Source organism: Meles meles, chromosome 14, assembly GCF_922984935.1.
Source record: "Meles meles chromosome 14, mMelMel3.1 paternal haplotype, whole genome shotgun sequence".
NCBI lineage: Eukaryota > Metazoa > Chordata > Mammalia > Carnivora > Mustelidae > Meles > Meles meles.
This window is the reverse complement of record NC_060079.1, coordinates 84,647,319-84,673,683: the sequence shown is the minus strand read 5'-3', so window position 1 is coordinate 84,673,683 and position 26,365 is coordinate 84,647,319.

The window sequence follows — 26,365 nt, the reverse complement described above, 5'->3', positions numbered from 1 at the left end:
GGCTCTCTTACACCCGTCTCTGGGAGCTCTCCTGCCCTCATCACAAGACTCACGAGACTTCCCAAGCAGGTGCCGTCATGCCGACTCCCAAACCCCTGCCCCTCTCGTGCCTTCTGCTTAGAAATCTCTTCCCCGTGCTCCTTGCCAGTCCCTGGGATGCTTTCAGCGTTTAAGACAAAGGCTATTATTCTTAATAAATAAAGAGCTTCTATAAACCAATAATAAAAACACCAGGAGAAATGGGCCCAAAGTTTGGCTCAATTCAGAGAAGAGGAAAAGCACAGGAGAAGGAAAAGGAAGGGGAGGAGGGGGAGGAGAACAGGAAGGGGAGGAGGGAGGAGGGGGGCGAGGGGAAGGGAAGGGAGGAGGAGGGCCAACCCGGGAGGCAGCAGATGACAGGTAACGTTCAGTAGTTAAACGATCACTGACCGGAGGTGCGCTTTCACCGGTCCACGCCGCCACCCTCAGCCGGCGCTCGGGGCATCAGGCACGATGCAGCTCTGCTGACAAGGACCTAGATCACGCATCTGCGGGGACCGTTCCGTGCCACGCTGGGAAAATCCAGGCCATGAGCACCCGCCAGCGCACGATCCCGAGAACCGGTCGGAAGGAAGGAGGGGTGTGCCGACGAGGACGCGGGGGAGCGCCTCACGGAGATTCTATCGACAGAAACGGACGCCGGCCCCGGAGATGCGAGACTGTTCTGCAGCCGCGCGATAGACCAGTCTGCAGCCTCAGGACCCTCTGGTCCTGCAGTCACGGAATCCATGCGGCGGTGGGCACCCTGCGGACTCCCCAAGGTGCCCGTGCCCCTCCCCCACCTGGCCTCTCCAGAGCCGCTGCCCCCGCTCCTGCAGGCAGGTCACCACAGAAGTCATGGAACACGGGACGGCCCTCCGTGGCCATCACGAACCGGTCAAGAGCGCAGGTAGCCCCGGCGGCAGACGCGACGTGCTCCTGTGTCCTAGTCCGTGTGATGCTCGCCTCCTCGGGGCCCCAGACGGACGGCCAGACTTTGCTCAGAGGCTCGTGGGGGTGAACGTGGTATGGGGCAGAGGCCGGCAGACGCTCAAGCACCAGCCGTCACAGCGAGTGTCCCCGTCAGGAAACGCCAGGCACGGGCTACCTGTGCATCTCTGTCCACCTCCAGGCCGTGTCTCCCTGGCCTAGTCCTCTGCTCGGTGACGGTGTCATCCACCGGCTCACACCTGGCTACCCCCGACCAAGAAACCAGCCCCCTCTTCCGCACATCCCCTCGCGCCAGCATTCGCGGGAGGAAACGCTGGAACTCTCCTAAGCAGCGGACACTCCAGGGGTCTCGTGTGTCCTGGCCCAGGGGGCTCACTTCTCCCCGAGGGAGGAAATGTGGGGGCGGGACGTGCGTGTCCCGTCCTCCGCCTTTCACCATCACTGCTTTGTCCTTCGATGCTGCTGGAAGGACAGTCAAATGTCCGCAGGAAAACCTGGAGAGGCCAGGTCTCTGCCGCGGACTGCTGCTGGAACCCGGTCCCGGGAAAGAGCCACGGCCCACCCCAACCCCATGATGGGCCGGGGGGTGTCCCAGCGGAGACCTGCATGGGTCAGCACCCCACTCGGTGACGTCCACCCTGAAGGTGCTGTAGTGACAATCTGATCTCATTAAAGGTCCATGAACCAAAGTCTGCGTGCACCAAGGGGACGGGGAGAGGATGACAAGACTCTATCGGCCATTCCTAAGGGACAAGGGCTCAAGCTCCAGATTCAGTCACTGGAACGGCAGCCAACTACAGAGCCACGACTCAGAGGGAAAAGGGAGACGAGGGTCAAACTCCGTTTTATAACCTGGCACAGACTAGCTCCATTTTTTTATTATTAGTAGTAAACTTTCTTCCTTTTGGAAGCTTGTTTTCACTGAGCTGATTGGCTCTTGTTACATAATCCGTGTAACTGATAGATTCCAGAAACTCTGAAGGGAACAGCAGAAAAACAAATGTGCCTCGGATTGCAGATCCCCGGCAGCCCGCTGCACTCCCCCGCCGCCTTCCTACCAGGAACTGAGAACCGCTGCACAAAGGCAGGCGCTCCCTGACAGCTCGATTCCGGGAGACGGAACAAAGCGGCGCCGGGAGGGGGCGGGAAGCATTCAGTCCCTCCAGGGCCTGCCGCTGGGGGGGCCCTGAGGCCGCGGTGCCTGCAGAGAGCTGGGTCCTAAATCTTTCATGACACGCATGACGTTGGGGGGAACAGCTGGAAATGGGGACTGGTGCGCTTAGCCTGCTGCGCCGGGGTCTTTCCCGTCCAACAGGCAGCGATGGTGGGTGTGTGTTCCCCGGTCTGCGTTTCTGTCTTCACGGCGCTCTGAAGTTTGGCGCTGCGGGTGAAGAGTAGACGGGAAATATTCCAGAACCACACCGCCAGGTCCCTAAACAGAACTTAGTAAACATTCTGGGCAGAAAACGTACGTGACAGAAAGCAAGGCAGGTGTCAGGCAGGACTCCCAGCACACACAAGCTTTCCTCCCGGAGGGCGGGCCATAAATACCCAGGGCCCTGCTCCGCAGTCTCTGGATCTCTGGTACAGTTCCCACCGCCCTTGTGCCCGGGGTGGCCGAGTGCAGACCAACAGGTGTGGCTGTGTTCTGGCCAGACTTCCTGGAGGGCCACTGACATGCGAATTTGTGTCATTTTCGTGTGCCACCAACACCATTCTTCTTTAAATTTGCTTTCCAGCCATTTAAAACTGTAAACACCTTAGCTCACCAGCCACACGAAATGGGAGTGGTCCCCAGGCGGTGGGAAGCAGAACTCTGCTCCAACAGCCTCAAGGATGCTGGGTCTCAGGGCCACAAACCGGGCTGTGCTTAGGAAAAACAAAAAAACAGAGGTGGATTTTCTCCTCTCAAGGACTCGTCTAACCTAAAGTGTCTTCCCGGTTGATGAAGGTCGGAGCACAGATCTCCTAGGCGTCTGGCTGCCTAGTTGAGGGTTTTAAGATCATGTTTCCTGGCACTTAAAGAGATTCCCATCCATCCACACAACTCAGGCCGAGATGACGAAAGCAGAGATGAGGATAACTGGCCGCTCATCTTTGGGGAAGAGCTGATTTCTGCTCACGTCAACATCCTGCTTTCCTATTCATACCCCACCATCTGGAGACCCTCCGGGCATCCAGGGTTCACGCACCCCCACGTCCAAGCCCCCGGACTTCACGAACGCTCTCTCCTGGGCATAACACAGACCGGCATCAAGCCAGATGGCTGCACGGGTCTCTGACGACACGAACGTCCTACAGTCTAAGAGAAGCACTTGAGTGGTGAACAAGAGAATTCTTCCCGGTGCTTCTGCCGGGCAGAGGTGAGACAATGAGGAGGCAGGAGGCTCCGACAGACCATTTAATCGAGGACGAGGAATTTTTTTTCTTGGTATTGCTAATGGACAGAGGTCGGACACGCTGTTGGTGATGGAAACGAGAAAGAGACAAAGCAAATGAAAGTAATGTGTTTGGAGTACCCTTATCTGGCCCCAAAATAAGGCAGACAAGTCCCACTCTCGGGCCACGCACAGCTGCGTCCCTGAATGGTCTCCTCGTTGGACGGGGGCAGCGTTTTCTGTATTTTTCTTTGAACCGTTGGTGCAGATCAATGCTTTGCCGCTGGAAGGTCAGGTCTGTGCTGCTATGCCGCCGCTGAGTTTTATCTTCAAGGTAGTATCTGACCGTCAGCGAAATTGAATAATATTGAAATGGCCTCCTTGGGGCACAGCTCTTCCCACAAACAGAAAATACACGTCCCAATTATGAAGTCAACTTCCTTCGAGTGACTTTGGCCGGCTGGAACATCATCGGGGCTCGCATTTGGTATTTTTGCAGGAAACATCAAAAAAAGACACCGGACAATTCTCTTGACCCTCCTCCAGGGGAGACAAGCGCCCGTGGAGGTCCAGAGCTGGAAAGTAAAGTGCTTTGTGTGCTCAGCTCCTCACGGGCCCCTCGGGGGTGCCGAGCTGCCTCCCCGAGGCCCCGAAGCCACCAGGCTGTCCTCCCAGGACGGAGTCGCAAACAGGAATTCTGGGGAGCACACGGAATGAAGTGGGGGGCAAGGCTGCTGCCTAAGAAACTGCTCCCACTGTGGACACCGGTGACTTGGTCTGTATTTTTAAAGTATGAAAATGATTCGGACACAGAGGGGCTTGCGTGGCCGGACGGCCGCAGGAACCGCCTGCTGTGGCTGGAGCCGGTCCATCCTCTGACCCCATGCAACACACATCATGACGTCTCCTATACCTGCCCCCGTCTACCCGCTTCGGGCACGTTTTTGACTTTTCTGTCCCACGGGCGCTATACTTTTCTGGAAACCAGGCATGAGCGCACGAGGGCCCTCAAGCCATCTCTGGCCCTCTGTCTACGTTGTAAATAAAGTTTTATTATACACCACCGTGCCCATTCACTGGCATATGGGCTGTGGCTGCCTGTGAGTCACACGGGTCGAAGTGACCAGCTGTGACAGACACCGACGGCTGGCAAAGCTCAGGGTATTTGCTATCTAGGCCTTACAGAACAAGTCTGCCGGCCCTGAAGGAGACGAGCCCCGAGTACCATAGCGGCAAACGGGCAGAGCAGACCCACTGGCTGGGACTCCCGTGTGCCCCCGCGGCTGTGCGGTGCCCAGAGCGCGCTCGTTGACACGGGCTCCCCACCTACCTCACGGCTTCTCCATTACTCAGCGTAGTCGCCACCACCTGCGACAACCGCAGTGAAGGGAAACCGAGAAACCACTGAACCGTCCAGCAGTGCCCGTGTTCTTCTGGTCCTGATGGTCTCGCGCTGGCTCTAACTCGTTCCTCCTTCTCCCTGTCTCACTTTATCTCACACCTTCTGTTCTTCGAGCCCTGCTCTCCCAGGACCGTTGTCCTCCTTTCATCTTCTCGCTTCTTTCCGCACCCTCCCTTCCCTGCCCGCCCCTCCTCTGGAATCGTCCGGCTCCTGCATTTCACGGAGGCTGCCCTGCCCGCTTGGCAGTGTCTCGGGGTTGGGCCTTCAGTACCTTCTTTCTCTGAGGACCTGCTCCCCTTTTTACCATCCTTCCCTCTAAAAGCCACCAGCCTGGAGAAATGGGGGCCTAGAGCCACAGATCGGAGACACACCGGCTCCTGGCAGCCGTGTTCAGAGGCGCCCGCTGGAGTGTCTTCCAGAGTCCACAGGCACAGAGGTAATGAGCTTCCAGTCCTAGTTTCCATAGCGGGAAACGGAGGCTCTCTAAAGCCAGGCTGTGGGAGGAAGATGACGTGAAGGCTCGGGCACAACCCTCCACAAAGCAGGTTTGCAGGCATCCCCAGTTTTCGGAAGCCCAGAAGGCACGAGGGCAGAACGGCGTACGCTCCAGACCAGGGATACCTCTCGGTGTTGAAGGGGCCCCGTGACCTCCGGCAAACAGGCCCTGGGTTGTTAGAGAAACACAGAACGGCCTGAAGTTTCCAAGCTCGGGCTCTCTGCTCTGAGCTCACGGAAGAATTTTAATGCAATTAAGCAAGTGCAAGGACAGAGCTGACCAGCCGCGCAGACCCTCTGATCAGCACGAGCGGTACTGGAGAACACGCGCGGCTTATTGAGAAAACACACAAACAGAAGGCAGAGTGCTCCACTGTCCGGGGGGAGTGTGACTCCCCTTGGGGGCATGATTATTGTCTCTGATTTAAACCCATCACCCAACCAGTGAGAAAGGGACCAAGTTCATCACCAGGTCCCTGAAGGCTTATAATTGCCTGATATTTGACTCCCCGAGGACAATGTTTATCTTTTAAAGACCCAGACACACACACACAGGTGTAACGGCGCCTGCGCTCGAGGCGTTCTTATCTCCGTCCTGTAGGAAACACTATAAAAGGACTCCGCGGAACCTAGCCGGGGTGTTATGCGGCTGATAAACATTTGTTGCTCTTTTTACCCAGAGGTGGCCACGCTCTAGCCGTGGATTAGTGGCCCCCACGAGTCAATGCGGGGTTACCTTTATTTACGAGGTTTGTCAACTCTCGGGGATTCTAGAAGATTAAAGGTGCCTTAGAGGGCACGCCAGAGGATTTCAAAACCCCAAGTCAGACATACGTTAATGGAGAGGACGTTCAGTAAATGATGGCATGCTTCTCCTTCCCCGCCGGAGTCACAGGAGCGAAGGGACGGTCCCTAAACCCCCACGCCGCATCCAGGTCCGACCCACGCGGCTTCGTGGGTTCACCCACGTCATTTCACTGAGTCCTCGCCACCCGGGGTGAAGGCGGCAGGACCCATTTCGCAGATGCGGAGCCTCAGCTTGAAGAGAGGAGCTCCCGGCTTCACCGCCCCGTGTCCCACAGCCCGGAAACGGTGAAGCTGCCTCCTGCATGATCGCTTTTGCACCACGTCTCACGTCGGACATGTGGCGCCTGAGGATAGAAACGTCTTTGGGGAAAAGCGCAAACCACTTTCGCAAGTAACACACTCCTCCTGTCACACACGGGATGACGCCTCCGGGAGCTCTCCTCGCTCATCAGGTAAACGTTCTCACTCAGTAACACAGACACTTAAAATGACATCTCTCCATGAAGACACTGATTTTTTTTTTAATTTTAAATTAGTTTTAACTTTGTAAGAGGTGTTAAAGCTTTGGGTTATTTTTTAAATTTGCGATCAATATATTTTACTTGGAATCCAGTAATTTCCTATACTTCCGCTGACCACTTGTAAAGGAGTCTCACTTAATTAGCAGAGATCTGGGTCCGTGCTGGTACCGGAACCACATACAGGGTCCTGACGGGATCCTACCCCGTCTGTCTGTCATGCGAGACAGAGGTTTCTAAATACCATTGTCAGTCCTGAGCGCATCGAGACTGAGCAAGGGAGGGGAGATGGGTTGTAAAGGACGTCCCGAGGGAAAACGCTGGCAGGTTCTAGAAGGACCACAAACTCAACGAGAGCCAGACACCTGGCAGGATGGGGAGCGCCATCCTATCGGACGTCTGGGGACAGACAGTTCTGGCGGCCACGTGGCTGGCCCGGCTGTGAGGAAGGCATCCCCGGCAAACTGCCTCCTATCCCGGGATGGGGTCAGAGCTCCTCCCTCGGGGCCAGCTTGTTACAGGGAACACCTCGACTCGAATCCTTACAACTCTCAAGGTAGGTATTTTTGTCCTTGTTTTGCAAACAAAGACCCTGAAGCACAAAGGTACTGAGAAACCAGCCTGAGACGCTGTGGCAGGTCAGTGTGGATTCTGGACTGTACGTCCGACCCACCCGGCCTCAGACAGGCCCAGAGGGCCGAGTCCACGCTGCGGGTGACGTCATCGGTGGCCCGAACGCATCGGCAACCCCGTGGGAGACGGTCTGAATGCGCACCTCCCGTGTGCCCGGGCTGCGGCACTCTCTGTGACCCACGCGAAGCCGGCACCGCTGCGCGACTCTGTTTTCTGCGGCTTCCGTCCTGTACTGTGTTTAAAGTACAAGATACTTCTCTACGAGCCCAACAGTCGCTCACATTTAGAGCAAAAGAGAAGACCGTGCAGCTCCGTCCGTATTTACTCCATATGAAGAAAGCTTTCCCGGACACAGGGGGCATGAAATTATTTGGACAAAACTCCTATTTGCCACATTTTAAAATGGAGGAAGTGGCCTCGCAGAGTGAGAGTAGATTCCCCCAAGTCGAGCGTCCGAACCCGGGAGGACCAGGCTGAGTCCCAGGTCAGCAGCCCACAAATCCATCACCTCAATGATTAACTTTACTGCCGACCCCGACTCGGCCGGTGACACCAGCTGCGTTCGGACCCCTTTCCGCCAGCCGTAGGACTGATGAGGCATCCCAGCCCCGGGCGTGACCGGCCTGCTGGCTGCCCGTGAGGAGCTGGGAAGTGCCCCCCTGGTCTGAGGGCTCAGGCGGTCGTCCCCTTCCAGCCTCCCTGAGAGAAGCTTGAGTAGCAAAAAAGTCGTACAGAAACGACCACCACGAAGTGGCCAGTGAGGACGATTGTGCTGAACGGGCTCTGCTGCTGTGGTCAACCCCAAGTTGTGTTTCCACCGAGCAGAAACCTGGTCATCTGCGTTCCTTCTCCCCAGAAAAACCACTAAAAGGAGATATTTTATTCTGATAAGCTAATTTAAACAGATAATAGCCTTGTATGTACCATATCGTGAGTTAGTTTTTAATATGTCTTTAAATCGGAAACTGAAAGCACAAAGCCCTAAATCTAATTATTTTCCTCTCCATCCCCCATATTTTAATATGAGACGCGTTAACGTGCCAACAATACAAAACATCAATGGAAATGATGTCTAATGGGGATAGAGAATATATCAAATAAAAGAATGCTACTTAATAGGCTAATATCACACATTAAGCTCAAAAAACAGAAACCCGATCTGAAGTCTAGGCTGAACACATCCATTTGTCTAATTCTCTTGCTTTAAAAATTAAGCATTATTTAAATGTCTCCTAATGGTGCAATTGTTCATCCTCCAAGAAATAAAAAAATCTGCAACGTTTCACACATTCTGAAGGTAAGATAAATAGCAGCCCGAAAACACAGCCTCACCAGACCTGCTTCCGCTGTTCACACAGAGCGGCTCTCAGGGAAACACAAGCTGCTCTGGGACGCAAGCGGCGGATGCGGCATCCTCCTCCCTTAACGTTAGAAACACCGAGCGCAGAGCCATTATTTGCCGACAATAACGCACTTCTAAATAACAGGTTTCCTTGTGGGATCGTCTCAGTGATGAGACCAACGGCACCAGCTTCAGCCCTGCTGGGTGGGGGAGTTACCAGGTAGGAAGTGGGCTCCTTTCCTCTTCCTGCAGGTAAAAAATCCAAGCCAGACAAAAATTCATAAAAAACAACCCATAGCTCTCAGGTTATGGTCTCCTGCGTGTGCATCACATACCCCAAGCAGAGAGAGATGCATTCCCCAGTTCACTGCCATGGGCAGCATTGGGGTTATGTGTTTTTCATTAAAAAAAAATACATTTGCCATAAATGACTCTTAATCTCACAAAACAAACTGAGGGTTGCTGGGGTTTGGAGAGGGGGAGGGGGTTATGGACACTGGGGAGGGTGTGTGCTATGAAGTGTGTAAACCTGGCGATTCACAGACCTGTACCCCTGAGGATAAAAATACATTATATGTTTATTAAAAAAAAAAAAGAAGAAGAAGAAAGAAAGGATGAATACCCAACTTTTGTAGCAACATGGACGGGACTGGAGGAGATTATGCTGAGTGAAATAAGTCAAGCAGAGAGAGTCAATTATCATATGGTTTCACTTATTTGTGGAGCATAAGAAATAACACAGAGGAAATGGGGAGATGGAGAGGAGAAGGGATTTGAGGAAAATTGGAGGGGGAGATGAACCATGAGAGACTATGGACTCTGAAAAACAACCTGTGGGTTTTGAAGGGGTGGGGGGGGTGGGAGGTTGGGGAACAGGTGGTGGGTAATAGGGAGGGCACGTACTGCATGGAGCACTGGGTGTGGTGCAAAAACAATGAACACTGTTACGCTGAAAAAATAAATTAATTAATTAAAAAATAAAAATAAAAAAAATACATTTGGAACATGTGCAAAATCTAATTTTTTTTGTTTAGATTTTACTTCTTTATTTGTCAGACAAAGAGAGAGAGACAGAGAGAGAGCGAGCAAGCACAGGCAGGCAGAGAGAGAGGGGGAAGCAGGCTCCCTGCCGAGCAAGGAGTACAATCCAGGACTCGATCCCAGGACGGTGGGTCCGTGACATGAGCTGAAGGCAGCTGCTTAACCAACTAAGCCCCCCAGGCATCCCATTGCAAGCTTTATTTCATAAGGACCTATTAGGGCCTTGATGGCATGATTTACATCTCCTTCCCAGCTTAGTGAAAAAAAAATGTTTTTTTGAAATAAGGTATTTGAAAGGCCTTTATAAAGCTCACCTGGTAGCAAGGATTCTAAATCCCAGAAGGAAAGAGGTTGCCAATATCCACACTGCTGCTCCCGCACTTAGATACCAAGAGGATCTGGGGATTCTTCTGTTTCCCATAGGTGTGTTCTAACCAGCCGTGTAAAGGAGAGCTCTCACCCTCGAAGCCGTGATCCTTCCCAGCTAGCACTGTCTTAACCAACACTGATGAAGCTCACAGAGGACCCCACAACTGACTTCCTAGTAGAACACGAAATCTTTTAAAAACTTTACTTCACCCACGTACGGACCATATGGGAATAGATTCTCAGCTTCCTTTAGTTATCTGGGCATTCGCTCACTTCTTTTGTAACAAACTCAGGAAAAGAAATTGACTTTGGAAACGTACTTCTAAATATAATAGAGGAACAGGGAGAGAAAACTAGGTTAAGACCAGAAGTATTTCCATATTAATAGTAAAGGTCCAAAAGTTTTAAAACAGAAAGGGAAATAGAAATTGGTAACATTTATCAAAATCATGCCATAAATGTCTTCAGAATCTAATGTATAAAAATGAAGATGAACTCTTGCGTTGCATGCTGTATCCAAAATGGACCACCTAATACGGGAGAAACATGAGGGTCATGAAGGTGCCGACCCAGAGTATCTCCATGTGTTATTCCTTTTCCCTCTACGAGCCTTGTGCTTCCTACACAAGAAGCTTTCATAGTACCTGCCTCCTGATTTTCAAAAATAAAACAATACATAAGCTTGTAAACCTACAAAAAATTGAATTGGTAATGTAAAGCCTCTAGAAAAGGAAATCTTCATACCCACATGGTTTCACTGGAGAATGTTATAAACACTTAAAGAATTAGCACTAAATTTACATAACTCCCCCCAGAAGAGAGCAGAGGAGGGAGTACTTCTCCACTCACATAATGAAGCTGCGTTATGCGGATATCCAAACCAGCCAAAGACCACAAGGAAATACAGACCAATATTGCTCATGAACTCAAACATAGAATACAAAAAAAAAAAAAAAAAGAAAGAAAGAAAAAAGGAAAGAAAGAAAAAAATTTAGCAAACTGAATCCAGCAGTGTACAAAAAGAATAATATACCATGAGCAAGTGGGATTTATTCCAATATGCAAAACTGACTCAACATTCAAAAATAAATCAATGTCGCTCAACATATCAACAGTCTAAAGAAAAAAAGTCATATGCTTATATTAATTGGTGCAGAGAAAGCACTTAAAAAAATTCCAATACCCATTTACAATAAAAACTCTGAGCAAACTAGGAATAAAGGGAAAGTTTCCAACCCTGACAACGAGCAGCTACATGACCCTACAGCTGATATCACACTTATTGGTAAAAAACTGAACTGAACTAAAAAAAAAACCTGAACCTTCTTAAGGTTGGGGAAAGGCAAGTAAGTCTCCTGTCACTGCTTATTCAGCCTAGCGCTAGAATCTCTAGCCTGTGCAATAAGGCAAGAAAAAAATAAAAGGAACAGACTGGAAAGGAAGAAAGAAAATGGTCTATATTCACAGGTGATATGATTGTCCAGGAAGAAATCCTAAGGAATCTGCGAAAATTCCAGAATTAATGAGTGAGTTCAGGAAGGTCACAAGACATAAGGTAAACATATAAAAATCAATTGTATTTCTATAAACTAACAATAAACAAGGGGAAACCCAAGTTAGAAATGTACTGTCGTTTGGAATTGCTCCAGAGAAACAAACATGAACAGAAAGACCTAAGTAACTGGGGAGGCAGACCAAGCCTGCGGGCTGGAAAACTCAGTGCCGTGAAGATGTCGGTTCTCCCCAAATAAATCTATAGGTTTAAAGCAAAGGCTACCTAATCTCAGATTAGGTTTTTTAATAAACATACATAGGCTTATTCTAAAATGCATACGAAAAGGGAAATGTCCTAGAATAGCTAAACAATTTTGAAAAAGAAGAAGAAAGTGGGAGGAACCAGTCTGCCAGATTTTAAGACGTTATGTATCTACAGAAATCAGGAGAGTGTGGTATTGGCCGAAGAAGAGCATCAGTAGAACAGACCAGAGAACACAGAAATAGACACGCAAACATGCCCAGCTGATGTTCACAGAAGTGTGGATACAATGGAACGGAGGAAGGATAGTCTTTCAACAAATAAGATAGTCACAGACCACACCCCCCAAAAAAGAACCTCGACCTACCCTCAAATCTTATACACAAATTAATCCAAAATGGATTATGAACTTAATATAAAATGTAAAACTATAAAGATTTCAGAAAAGAAAAAAAAAAGAAGAAAATCTTAAGGACCTAGAAATACTCAAAGTATTCTTAGACTTGACCCCAAAAGCAAGGCGAAAACAATATATTAGAACTCATCAAAATAAAAAATGTTATTAGGATGAAAAGAAATTGGCCTGAGAGAAAAAATTTGCAAATCACATACCAGGCAAAGGACTTGTATCTAGAATAAATAAAGAACTGTCAAAACTCACCAGTGAAAAGATAAAGTTACTTAGAAAATGGACAAAAGACTTGAATAGATATTTCATCAAAGAGGATATACAGATGGCAAATGAAAGAGGTTTAAAATCGTAAGCCAGTGGAAAAATGCAAATTAAAACCACACGGAGCTCATGTGTACACCTATCGGATGGCGGGGATGGACCCCGTGACAACATCCAGCGAAAACTACATCACTGACGTGTTGCTAGTGAGAAGATACAACCAGAAGGCCAGTCTGGAGGGTCACGGCCAGTTTCTATTAGAACTATAAATGAACTTACCATATAACCTAACAACTGCCCTCCTGCTCATTCGTTCCAAAGAAACTATGTCGACCCAAAACCTGTCCGTGAACACACGGCCGCTTCCTATGCAACAGTCCAAAACTGGAGACAATGCGGGTCCTTGAGCGGACGGACGGCTAAGCAGACCGTGGTCTGGCGACGCACAGGTTACCGCGCAGCAGGAGAAAGGAACAAGGACTGGTCTGACTTCAGAAAACTCATGCTGAGTGGTAAAGTCTGACATCAGGGAGCATGTATGGGAGGATAAGGGGAGTCTGTGGTGCCGGGCCAGGAGCGAGGCTGGATTGCGGGGTCGCTGACACCGCTGCAGAGGAGTCCCTGCGCCCCCAGCAACCAGTCCACGCGCACCCACGTGGAACCGTGGCCGTCTGAGTAGGCCGTGTCCTGCTTTGGATGCCGCGTTCCGTACGTGACGCTGGTGCGGAGGGAGGCTGGCTTTGGGTATGCTCTCTGTACGTTACTTTGCAACTTCCTGTAAATCTGTAATTATTTGGGAATAAGAGTTTTTGCTTCTTAGATTTTCAAAGAAAAGCTACTTGACTGCAGAGAAGGAGCAGGAGGGGGCCAGTAGGTTGGGCGTGCCACACACTCTAGAAACGTAGCGAGAACCAAAGGCCAGTCAAACAAGACCGTTTCCCGAAGGTGACACCAACAATAAGCCACTGGTGAGCAAGGGATGGACTCGGAACTCGTCCCCCACGTGTAATGTCAGGAGAAAGGAATCCACGTCATTCCGCGTCACTTCTCCCCCGAAGGCCGCTCCTCAGCAAGGACGAAGCGTTACAGGCAGGTGTCAGAACCAGGAAACGGGGCGTTTGGGGGGCCGCCAGCCTCGGCAGGGCCGCACACTGGTAAAGCTACCAAGTCAAAATCTGTCCCCGGTCCCGGACAAACAATGTCCCGGACAAACGACAGCCCGGATGGAGAAGCTCCACTTTCCCAGTGACTGATTCTTCTTCTCTACTAAGAAAGACAGGACTCGGCCGTCACTGACCACCGTGTGCCAAACGGACCCCATGTGCTGGGGAGGAACCACCTCATTCACGTCTCACAATTACCCGGAGGCAGACTCTGTCGCTGTCCCCACTCGGCAACAACCAAACCATCCAGGGGCTCAACGACTGGCCCGGCCTCCGGAGCACAGCAGGGCAGGGGCTTGAGCCCGGGTGACGGGAACCAGCGTCCACAACGTCCCGCACACCATGCAGGGCTGGGGATCGAACTGCTTCCCGCCCACCGGCCCCACACGGGGTCCCCGGCTCATGACAGCCCCATGCGGCATCCCCTTCCACCCAGACCTGGCCCTGACCGACAGTCACAGCCCGGTTTCGTGGTGCGAACCCTCGCCGGCAGGTCTGGGACTCACGGTGCTCACGTCATCACAGAACCGCCCGCACGCACCGGGATGCTTTCCCTTCCGTGGCTGCTGCTGTTCGTGTTTTCTGGTCCTGTCAGGAGGGTGGGGCGGTTGTAAGGAAAAGCAGGGTGATCGATTGTGGTCTTGGACAAACTGAAGCCCTGGTAAACAAGAAACCGGAAAAACAAGAGCTAGCAAGAGAGCCAGGGAGAGGGGCCTCCGGGGGTCTTCGGGGCCTGGGGCACCTTCCTCTCAGGCAGCTGCCGTCTTGGTCTCCCTCAGCCCCTTCCATGGCAGACGCGTCGCCTGCCGCTGCCCACCTCACACCCCAGACGGGCCCGGGCCACGGCCTGATGCTGAGGCTGTGCCCACACACGGGGGCGCTACCAGGATCCCCAGCCTGCGGGCCTCCGCCCCCGCCCCCCATCGGACGTGCCCGGGTCAGGCCCACACTCAGCCCACAGGCCTTGTCATGTCCCGTGGGTGACCCCAAGTGGGAGAGGACCAGCAGTCCTGCTTCCCGGGTCCCCACAGCGTTCAGAGTTGTCTGCTGCCACCTTCCCCAAGGGATCGTTGTCAGCTTTGTGGGGCAGGATGAAGCCGGTCCCGTGAGTCGCGCACTGGCTCGGAGTCTCCCGCCTCTCAGGGGCCTCGTCCTTGAACCTCTACCGTCCTGCACCTCCCGTGGGGGAATGGTTGGCCAGGAAGGCAGCGGGTGACTCAGCCCGCACCGAACACAGTGGCCCACCGAGGACCTGGGACGAGAGTTCCCGTCGACACATTCACAAGCCAGGCACTCGAGCAGGAGGGCAGAAAGCACCCTCTGTGCAGCCGGGGGTCTCCCTCCCGCTACTGCCCAGAAACAGCCTGGGTGTGCAGCCGGGGGTCTCCCTCCTGCTACTGCCCAGAAACAGCCTGGGTTCGTGTCTCATACTGCTCAGGGCCAGCCAGGGCGGTGGCCCACGGGCCCACCGCCCGCCGTGTTGTTTTCTCAGAACCATTTCTGCAAAGACCTGTTTGGGGCCATGTCGGTTTGGGGGTAAGAAAGACGGTGGTTTGGGGCAGGCGCGAGCTGCATACGAAGGGCAGCCAGGGGAAGAGTGAGTGCCGCAAAAGTGACCCCAGAGACAATGGGGGGCCCTGCTGGGTCCGTCCACGAAGTCGTCTCCATCAGCTCCACAGGGAGCTGGGCTGAGCCCCGGGACACAGGGGAGAGGAGAGACCGGCCCACAGAAGGGAACGAGCACGTTGTGGACGCGGCTGACCTTTGACCGCCCCTCCCCGTGCACACTCGGGGGGCTGGGGTTCTCCCTGCGTGGGCGCTGCTACCTCATGCCAGGGAGCCAGGCATCTGCCCCGAAGGGTCGTGCGCGGGCACTTGGCTGGCCGTACCCATGAGGTGGAGGGTTGAAGCACAGAATGAGGAGGAGGAGGAGAAGCGGACGCCCCCAGGCCATGGGGGGAGCGAGGAGCAAAGTGCCCGCTGGCCTCCCAGCTCTCCCGCCCCGGTGCCCTCACCCCTCCCCGGGGACTCTGATTCATCCAAAAGTTCTTGAGCAGTGGAAGAGGGAGGCGGGTCACACCCAGCAAAGCAGTCGGTGACCAGGTGAGGCTCGCACAGGACCAAGACGACCTTCTGGCCTCACTAGGCCTTTCTTCCAAGTGCCGGCTTGCCCAGGGCAGCGGCAGCGACAGGCGCCCCCCCCCTCCCGCCACGATCAAGGGCTCCCTCCTCAGCGCTCTCGCCCATGGTGTGTGCCTTCCTTCGGGTTCAATATTTCCCAGAGAACTGCGGGATGAAAAGAGATCCCACGGTTGCGGGAGACAACATAATTATAAGGGTCAACTTGATAAGACATATAATCTTCAGAGACCTGCAGGTTTGCCTCATAAAATATTTACAGGCGTCGCGGTTGGACACCCGGAGCCAGGGAGGTAAACGATGCTGCCACCTTGCTTTCCAGCGAGAAGGGACACGTTGCCCGTGCGCCGCGCGTGGAGACGCCGCCTGGGGCCCCGCCGTCCAGCCACGCTAAATGTCGCCAAGGAGGCACGACAGCGCTGCCCCGCTGAGCCCCGTTCCTCTTACGAATTCGAAAGAAGCTTCCTTCCTTCAGTAGACGCCAGAGGAAACAAACGGACGCGTGCTCTTGGACGCCACGGTCCGCGCCCACGATCGCAGCGGTCGCCCGCCGCCGCCGACATCCCCGCATGCTGACACGTCCTCCACGCGGCACAAGCCTGCACTGGACGGCGGCCACGACCAAGCGTTTGACAGTAACAACACGAGACGAGCGGCAGAAGGTCACCGTCTGACCGCTTCGCGGTGTCACCTCTAACACGGGAGTCTTCCCGCTCATTTTTCCGCAGACGTCCTTGCGGCTCTGGGGCTGTGGTGCAAACTGTGTCTGCCTGGGAACGTGGGGCACTTGGAGACAGGGGGGAATGATCTAGCACAGGCTCCGGGTCCTGAAAGCGGCAGGGGGCACGGCCCCACGCTGCAGGGGCACGGCCCGGGCAGAGCCCAGGGTCCCCGGAGCACCTGCCCCTGTCCTGGTCCATGGGGTCTGGCCCCAGTTCTCCTCCAGCCCCGAGCAGCTCACCACCTTCCTCTGTGAACCAACCCCGGTGACGGCTCGTGGCGTCTTAGACAATCAGAAGCTCCCATCGGTGCGACAGACTCAGAGACGGCAGCGGCTGGGTGTTACAAAGCACCCACTTAGTCTCTGACACGAACATCGGACGGCGAGGAAGACCTCGGGGCCTTCATCTCGCAACCTCAGACAAATCAGCCCCAGGGCGGACAAATTTTCTCCCCCGCAGAAGTGAAATGCAAGAGGCTGAATTTGTGTGTTTGTTTGTTCCGAACTTACACGTTGGGAGTTTTCTCCAGCTGATGTCTTTCTTTCTTTTCTGTGACTTGACACCCTCCGGAGACCCCTTTGGCCCTTGGGGGCTGGTGAAAACCGATGATTGAATCTGACTTACGAAATCAGGGAAGCCTCCCCACACACCGACGTGGTGAACAGCTCACGGACAACACAGCCTCGGACGCGGAGGTCGCAGGTCCCTCTACAGGAATTGGCAGCAAACGCTACATGTGCTCTTCGGCTGTTGGCTGCAGCCCAGGATTACTTGTCACCATCATTCTGGGCTCTCCACCTGCCCCTGAGCTCGGACACCAGCAGGTGAGAGGGCGCTGCCTTCCTGTGGCCAGTCGGCCAATGCTCCTTCCCATGGAACAGGCCCTGCTTGACCGGTTTGCACAGACACAGAAATGGAAAACGCCCGAGCCACCCAGAAGCGCGCGTCTGGATTAGGAAACAAGGCATCACTTGGTCGGTTTAAACATCCGGCTTTTAGTTGCAAAGGAGCATTTCACTCTAATGAGACCACTCTGCGTCCATTCTGGGCCCTGTCTGCACTGGGCACACACACGGCTCCTTCTGAGATGACGACCGTGGAGAAGACATCGCGGTCTGAAGGGAAAAGGTCAAGAGCAGCTCACACGTGGCTGTGCCCCCTCCCCCGAGCGTGGACTGGCGACAGCAGCTCGAGTCGGGACTGGCTGTGTGACGGAGACCCACAGTCACCCCGAGCCCCACTTGTGCCCTTGGGGTTCCAGCAGGCTTGGCCCAGAGCGACCGAGAGGATCTGACCGAGGGCCTGGAAAACCATCCAACAAGAGGATTCTGTGGAGTAAAACCTGAAACAAAGTGGTCCTTCCCCGCTTAGCTCACCCGCTGTACAAGAATATGTGCCCCAAGAGCCCCGGCCCTCTGCTGACCGCCGCCTTCGGTGCCGTGACAGCCCGTGCGGCGGGGGCAGGTGGCAGGAGGGCCCGGAGGCCGCAAGTCCCGGCCTCGTGCCCGGCGTCTCGGCTCCGTGGGTAGCGAGAAGCCGTCGGTGAGGCCGGGTTAAACGGACCTTCGGTTGTTTTGTAAAGTGGTTTTAGTCTCCGGAACGCGGGCTCCACTCAGAAGCCACCCTGCGCGCCAGGAGCGGCCGCACTCACCGACGGCTCCTCGACAGCAGGGACCCAGTAGCGACCGGCACACGGGGCCACAGACCCGCCCCCGCGCCCCGGGCCCCACAGAGACGAGCGTTCTCAGCTGGGGGACCAGATGCAAGGACAAGCGTCTCGGCCACTGTTTGTCACCAGCTGCCACGTGTGGGTGACTGTGGCGGAGCGAAGGACGGCCAACAGCCCGCCGTGGGCTGCGAAGCTCGTGCTCCCCACCCCCGCGAACTCGGGGCTCACCCTCGGGGAAGCAGGCCCAGGCCCACAGCCAGCAAGACGCTCGCCGGGAGGCCCACCGCACCACACGGGGTCCTGCGCAGGGGACCCCTTCCTTCTCAGAGGGCGCGTCACGACACCTTCCCCTGCTCTCGCTAAATTCTGGTGGAAGTGTCAAGAAGGAGAAGGACAGAGTGACGTCGAGATCCTCGGTCCTTGGACAGGAGGGACGAAGCAAAAATCGGTAAACAGGTGGGGGGCTCCGTCGGTGAGGGCTCGGCCTTTGGCTCAGATCGTGATGTTGGGATTCAGGGATCGAGCCCCACAACCCCTCTTCCTGCTTAAGTCACTCTCTGTCTCTCTCTCAAATAAATAAATGAAATCTCTAATATATAGATATATTATAGATAGATCATAGATAGGCAAACACTGTTAATTGGAAAAGACACCCTCCAATTCCTATGGTCCCGAGCATAAAGCCCAGGACAACATTGCTTCTGCTCACCACGTGCATAAGAAATTCCAGTTTCGTTCCCATCACTGCCGTTACACACACAACAGGATAAAGTCATTTTTAAGCTGAAAATCCGCTGGTCTGATCTCTAAAGTCAGCCTGAGCCATCGGAGAGCACAGGAATCTGTAATTACGACGACGACGTTCACGAAGCAGCCGCGCGTGCAGACAGGATCGGGTGATTGTCTTGCTAAAATAAAACATGATACGCCTAACAGTGTGGCAATTCTGTCCTGTCATTCGGGTCCCCATAAATGGCCACAGCGTTCTGGGCAAACCGTTAGCTTACTCCATTTACCTACATGCCTTCTTTCTTCTGTTTAATCCCCAAAAAATGGCTGCCATGAGTCACTAATAAGACACCAAAGAGGAACCATCCCAATGCATCCGAAGACTGCATGCTCAGGAAAGACCGAGTCCCGTTCCACAAAGAGCTAAGGAGCAGCCCAGGGAGCCCACCCCCATCATCGCCCCCCCACCCCACAGCGCACGGTCTGCTTCAGGACAGCCCAGTGGTGGCTTGGGGCACACCTAGGGGACGACAGCAGCGCACACAGCCGCCGCGGGACGCGCCCATCTGTCCCCGGCAGGACTGCCCTGCTCCCAAAGCCTCGGGTCCAGACGCCCCCGCGCTTCTCACGCCTGGTGGCCTGGGAAGCCTGGGGAAGTGACCACCAGCTCCAAGTGCTCTTTCAAAGGCCCCACCCAAGTCATGACAAAGACAGAAAAGACATGCGGGGTTGCACCCCACAAGTAACCTAACATCCACTCTGTGCAAATGTCCCTTTCAGAGACGGTGGGGAGCCCCGGTGAAGCGCTGGGTGCGGTCTCCAGCTCCTGTCACCCGGAGGTTACGTAACCCCCCGCCTCTCGTCTGGGGTAAGTGACAACAGCGTGCACGTCACAGGTTCCCACGGCCAGTAAGCAGACTCACACTCGTTAGGAAGGGACAGGCGCCCGCCTCGCGCAGGACCCCAAGTCCTCTGCTGTGTTGCTGTCGTTCCGTTTGGCAACAAGTAAAACGCTCCATCTCCAGGGCTCTGCATGCCGGCGGCCGTTAGGGGCACTCGGGGACTTTGATGCAAGAAAAGCTGACGTACTACTTCCAAATGAAGTACAACTTGATGAAAACTGAATTTAGCCATGAACAAAACTGGCCTTGCGCTACTTTCTTCACAACATTTAGTTAAGAAGTTTAAACTTCAGTGTTGCCGTTTCCTTTTCCTATTTCGGAGTCCTTCGTTCCTGTTCTCCCCCAAATCTCTCCGTGGACTTGGGAGAAGCCGGCAGTCCCTGGCAGGGGTCCCCCGCCCGTGCACCAAGCACCCGGCCACCACCGCAGTCGTCGGGGGCACCGGCCGGCAGGACCCCAGGAGCCCCGGGCCGCGGGGCTCGGCGTGGTGCCTCGCATTCCTAACTCAGTCCCCCACACATGTCCTGCGTGTCCGCTGCCTTCATCCCACGGCCTCATTCCCAAATCTTCTTGGGGCAAGCAGCTAGGACGGCTGCCACTCCGCCCCAAATCCCAGGATGGGGACGGGGACGGGGACCCTCCGCTCGGGCAGCTCCGGGGCCCGGTCTCTGCGGAGTCGCCTCGTCCATTGGGACCCAGACGGCTTCCACTCGGCTCACTCTCGGGGCGCCTACGGCCTCCTTCCCCGGAGGGCCTCTCCTGGCGCCTGACGTCCGCTCTGCTGAAGGCAACCAGTCACTTCGCATGGAGGCTTTCTCCCAGCCAATCAAAGGCTTTAAAAAGAATCACTGAAGCCTCACTATAGAATTATTTGTTTTTATAAAATCTTTTGCCAAATATATTCTAGGCCTACTACTTGGTATAAAATACTGGATACAAACCCCACAACATGTCCGTACACACTTAACGCCTGATACTCAGTGTAAATCCCAAGACACCCATGACACTAAATAGAGATCCTCCTGTGACAATCTGTCTCACAGCGATAGTGCCCGTCAGCTCCCGGCCACAGACACTAAGTGTCACTTTCCCTCCCGTCCTCCGGCAAATGCCCCTCACGGTGGTCAGAAGGTACTTTCTGTCAGTGGCGGTGGACGGCCCAGTGACCCGCGATTACCAGGAAGGGGCCCGGGCCGCGCTGACGGCCGGGGCGCTGACGCTGACGGACGCCCGCCGCGCTGGAGCGGACGCTAATGCACAGAAAACGCCGCAGCAAATGGGCCTCGGCTCCAACCGGCCGCAGCTCGTGTGAAGTCAGGTTAACAGTGAGATGCCGGGGATCGAACAGAAATGCCCACGGCCTTGACATCAGTCTTCACACGAACGTCCTCCCACCGCATCCAGGCTCCCCCCCAGCACCACGGGCCGCTCGGCACGGTGGCGAGAGCCCCTGACCGGCGTGTCACACGCCTCCCCGAGAAGCTGCACGTCCAGCTCAGAGACGCCACGGCTCGTAGCTGTCCTCACCCTGCGGGGACGACTCGGGCCCCAGGACCAAATGGCACTTGCCGGCCCAAGAATTTCCCAGCTGCCCGGAGAGGGCGGCTTCTCATGACTGGATTCCTGCAGTGAAGGAAACTCACGCCTCAGTCCCCTTGTCCCGAGACACCTCAGTCCCCAGAGTGTAACCGCTTCCATGACTCTCCTTCTAGACTTTTCAAAGGCTGAAATGTGTGTGTGCGTGTATGTGACTGAGTGTGGATGCACGTGCGTGGGTGTAAGTGTGAGCAAGTGTGTGAGCTTGGGTGAGTGTGTGGTGTGCAAGCAAGCGTGCACACTCAAATGCCATCTTCACCTTCTTGCTCCTCTGATACGAAGCTCCTCGATACCGTCACACGTCAACCAGTCACACCTCCCATGCCGTCCCCTCGCATCACACGGTCCCCGTGTGGGCAGAGACGCCAGCCTGCTTTCACCCCTCGGGCCGCTGAGATGGACTGTGGAACAGGTGTGATCTCAGCTCCCCTGAGGGCTTCGAGGGGACAAGTGTGTCCCACCAGGTGCCACACTGACGGTGTGCCGGCACGGTCTCGTGTCTCCCTTGGCCCCTGTGCCGTGGGCACCGTGGACAGTAACGCCATCTCATACGTGAGGACACACCGAGGGGAAATGACGTCTTGAGATGACAAAGAGGCAGCAGGGAAGATTTCACAACAAACTCTGTCCTCGCGCGGCTTTCGGACTACAGAACGGTTACGAGAACAACACCAAGTTTCCCCTCACCCTGCGCCCAGTTTCTCCTATTCTTATCACCTTGTGTTCACATGGGACACATTTTTACAACTAATGAATGAATATCGATACATTATTATTAACTAAAATTGATGCTTTATTCAGATTTCTTAGTCTTTACCCAATATCATTATCCTGTTGGCGGATCCCATGCAGGACACCAACCCAGGATGGGACGTCTCCCTGGGCTCCTCTTGCCCGTGACAGCTCCTCCGACCTGCCCTGTGCTAGAGGATGGCCCTGACAGCTTTGAGTTGTGCCGGTCAGGTGTCCCAAAAGACGTCCCTTGCCCGGGTTTGGTCTCGTGTTCTTCCCGTAGATAGACTGGGGCAACGGGTTTTGGGAGGAAGACCGTAGAGGGAGGTGCCCTTCTCAGCACACCGTAGCTGGGGTCCCTACCATCAGCATGACCACTCACAGCAGGTCCTGGTCCGGGTCACGGGGCTCAGGTGTGCCTGTCAGGGGCCCCACAGCACAGTTGCTCTCTCCGGAAGGCAGCCGCTGCGCGCAGACCACGTCTGCGGGGCGGGACCTGAGCAGCACCTCCTTGGCGGGAAGGGTACACCTACGTCGTGTGGGATTCTTCTTGACAGGAGACTGGCCTCGTGTCCCCATCTGTGTATTTATTTAATCCGTTACTTGTTTATATCCATCCGGACTCATGAATATGTATTTTGCACTTGGAGTGGCGATCCCATACCCCATTATGTCCTGTTTCTAAAGTTCTTCCTGCTCCGGCCACTGGGAGCTCGTTCAGGAGGCTCCTGCCTCCCTCCGACACGTCACGGTCCCTGTAGCGCCTGCTCGCTGGCACTACATGGTGCTCTGGGTGGGCTCGTGTGCATGGTCCCGGCCTCCGCCTTTTCTCTCAGGAGACCTGGTGCCTTTATGGGAGAGGGGCTAGCGTGCCTGGCACCACGCGGGTCATTGCTTCCGGACGCTCTTGGCTGAAACACCGTGCGCGGACTTGTGTACAGGCCCACACCTGACCTGCTTCTGTACCTACGCGAGCTGAACTCGGACGCCCCGTCGACCCGATACTACCGGGGTCATTCCCGTCCCCTCCACTTGCTGACCTGGAATGTCCAACTCCAGCGTGAGGAACTCAGAAACAGGACCTTCATGAGGTCTTTCGGAGCCTAGTGTCGACACTCATAACCATCACACCACACTGCCTCCCAGTCAGCGTGAGTAAATGGCCCCCACTAGAGTACATAGAACGCAGCTTCTAGAACATTCTAGAATGTTCTTGCACAAGCAAGCTGGCACCCTGCCCAGCCCTCACAGGCCACCCCGTCGACCACAGAACCTCGGTGTCCGTGTCATACCCGCGTGCTCGTGACAGCCAGACCAGCCCTTTGCCTTCTGCCCTCTTTCTCCCCGCAGGGTCGACTTCCAAAGCCCTTTCCCTCGCCCGCTGTGGAACGTCGCCTGTGGACTGTACATTCTCCTTTCCTCCTTGCGAAGCACACTGACGTCTGTGTGGCGGCCGTGTGCCAGGGACACGCTCTATCCCACGGCCTCGGGGGCTGGGATGTGATGGGTTCTGGTGTCCGGCCGGGGGCTCCTGGAAGCCACTGGGCGCGTCCTCCGGGAAAGTGTCCCACGGGGAGCATCTCGGGTGGTGCGTCCTCGGGGCTGCGCGTGCGTTTCTCTTCTTGCCGGCGGGGCAGAGGCAGTGCCCACGGCAGGCGCGGGGATGCCGGGCCAGCCAGACCACGTGAGTGACAGCAGAACAGAAATTTAAAAGCAACCTGGTCCCTCGGCAAACCGCGGGGCACGTACCGCGGCCCCGGGAGGAGGATTTCCGGCTTCCGGCTGGTTAAGAACAATAAAATCCCTAAATCAGCGTCATGTTGCGCTCGTCTCAGCCCAACCCAGGCCCTCCGCCGACGCGTCCCACGGAGACTGTCTCTTACCCCGCGTGCTCCCCGTGCACCGGGCCCTCGCGCTCAGTCCCCTTCCCGTCAAGTCAGAGCCGCGGCGACTGATGTTCTCAGACTTAATAAACGAGCGAGTCCTCTTCGAGCTCCTTGAAGGGCACTTAAGACTTTTTTCCTCGCAAACACAGAACACCACGGCTGCTCCCTACTCGGTGAGTCGTGGCAGAATCAACGAATGCGGTGGGAAGACGGTGATTTTCTCCAAGGGGATCCACACGCACCGCACGTCGCACAAGCCGCTTTGAATCTACGGCTCCGTGTGGACTCGCAGAGGCTCCCCCCCTCCGTCCTCCTTCCCCCGGCCACGGCCGCTCTGCCTGTTACTGAGCAAAGTCGCGTCCACAGGCGTCTAGCAGAGAGTCTGGAGCACGGATGGCTCCAGTCACAGACCCGGACCCCAGACCCCCTCATGCTTCTGCTCCAAGACATCCGGGCCTCGACGGCAGGAGGTGAAGGGGCCGGTCGGGCAGGACCCTTCAAGTGAGATGGTGAGGAAGGTCAGTGCTGGGGGGAAGCACGGCGGAGTGTGACCTGTGTCCCCGCTGTGACGACCTGAGCTGAAGACAAGCGGGGCGCTCAACCCAGTGCCCCTAAGACACTTCCTTAACGAATCTTGCACAGTTTTTCTGGAAACCACCAGGTGCTTATTTTGGGTGATAATTATATCTTATCTATCATCGCGGTACATAGCCTGTATTCACATGTCACATATATCCAAATTGTGATGAAAAATTAGAGGGAAGGAAAAGGTGATCTCGTGGGAAATTTTCAAGGATTTGGGGCTGCTAGTCAGGGTGAGACCCGTCCAGAGAGGTAAGCGGCTTCTAGAAGGTCTTTCTCTGCAGACACCAAGCGAGACAGACCCATTCTGCCTGACCTATCAGGTAATCCCGCCCAAGGCGCCCTGTCTCTGTAGGACTCCAGTCACAGGCTTACAAAATAAAGGGACGGCACCTGACGGTTTCTAAGTTTCAGCTAGCCCCCACCATCCCAGAGGGTCTCCGCGTGGGTTTCAGTTAGCCAGAAGGAGGAGCGTCTTCAGGCCAGGAAGCTGCCAGCCAGGAGTGAGCCTCAAGGCTGGTTTCGGAGTCTCAGGGCAGAAAGAAGCCACAGTCTCTCTTACGGATCCCGAAGGCCTCATTGTGTCCTTTTCTGCACTGTGAGCAAACCGAGGCCATTCCTGGGACCTGACTGTGGGCCATGCGCAAACCGAGGCCGTTCCTAGGACCTGACCGTGGGCCATGCGTGAACCGAGGCCGTTCCTGGGACCTGACCATGGGCCACGCACGAACTGAGGCCGTTCCTGGGACCTGACCATGGGCCACGCGTGGTGGTGCCAACCCCAAGCTCCTCCTTCTGAGGAGAAGGATGAGAGGAGGGAGACGCACAGTCCAGGGCCGACGGGCATCCCCGCACAGGTCCCACGTGGCCGTCCTCGCAGCCAGGCATCCTCTACTGAGCACATCATCGCTCCCGGGGCCTTAGGATGGAGGGTAACCTGGAGCCCGTCACCTTTACGTCGTCTGTCGTAGGCGGGGACAGGTGCTGGGCAGAGATCTCAGTGAGGAGGGCCAGAGCAGCGAACACGGCGGGAGCTCTCCCTGATGGGGCAGCCTGTCGTGCTCCAATCACCGAGACACGACCACAGCCCGCCGCCCCCCACCCTTCATTCTCGGGGCTCTCGCTGCGTCTCCCAGCCACCACCTCCGACTCGGAGAAATAACGGACATGCTTCCTGCAAGCTCGGCGGTCACCGGCTGACCTCCGCTGCCTGGTCCAGCCCACGGCCTCGGTATCAAGCGCACGAGGCCTGGAAGTGGTTCTGTGCTTTATCTGGGGCCCACGAAGGAGCCACAGGCGATAAAAGCTCTTCATAACAATGGAGTGATCTTCCGTGGCGGAGGTACCCTGTGGCCCTGGGGCCTGGCGCCCCGACCTCTCACCGCCCCACAGTAAATTCAGTTAGACCACCTCAGGGCTGCCACCTTGGGGCCACGGGGCCCATCACTTTGTCATGCATATCAGGGACCTGCAGAAGTATACAGGGGTTTAAACATTGATTTGCCTTTCCGCACATTCTAATTCCAGAACACCGAGGGAAAACCTGGTGATCATTATCATGTTATTTAAATATAGCGTATATTTATGTGATAATACACAGACCCTCTACTTGGCTGTGTGTGTAATAAATACACTCCCGATCCATAATTCCCTATGATATTTATCTGGGGATATAAACATTCCTTTGAATAGTAGTGCTTAGTGTAACCTCCCAGGACATTTGTCTATTAAAAAGGAAATGAAACACACAAAAGTATGGGGAAAATCAGTGCGAGGCAATAATGAACTTAGCAAATTTCAGAAGGAAAATGAAAGAAGATTCTGCGAAGCCCAGATGTCCTTTTCAGCGCCTCCTGGCACAT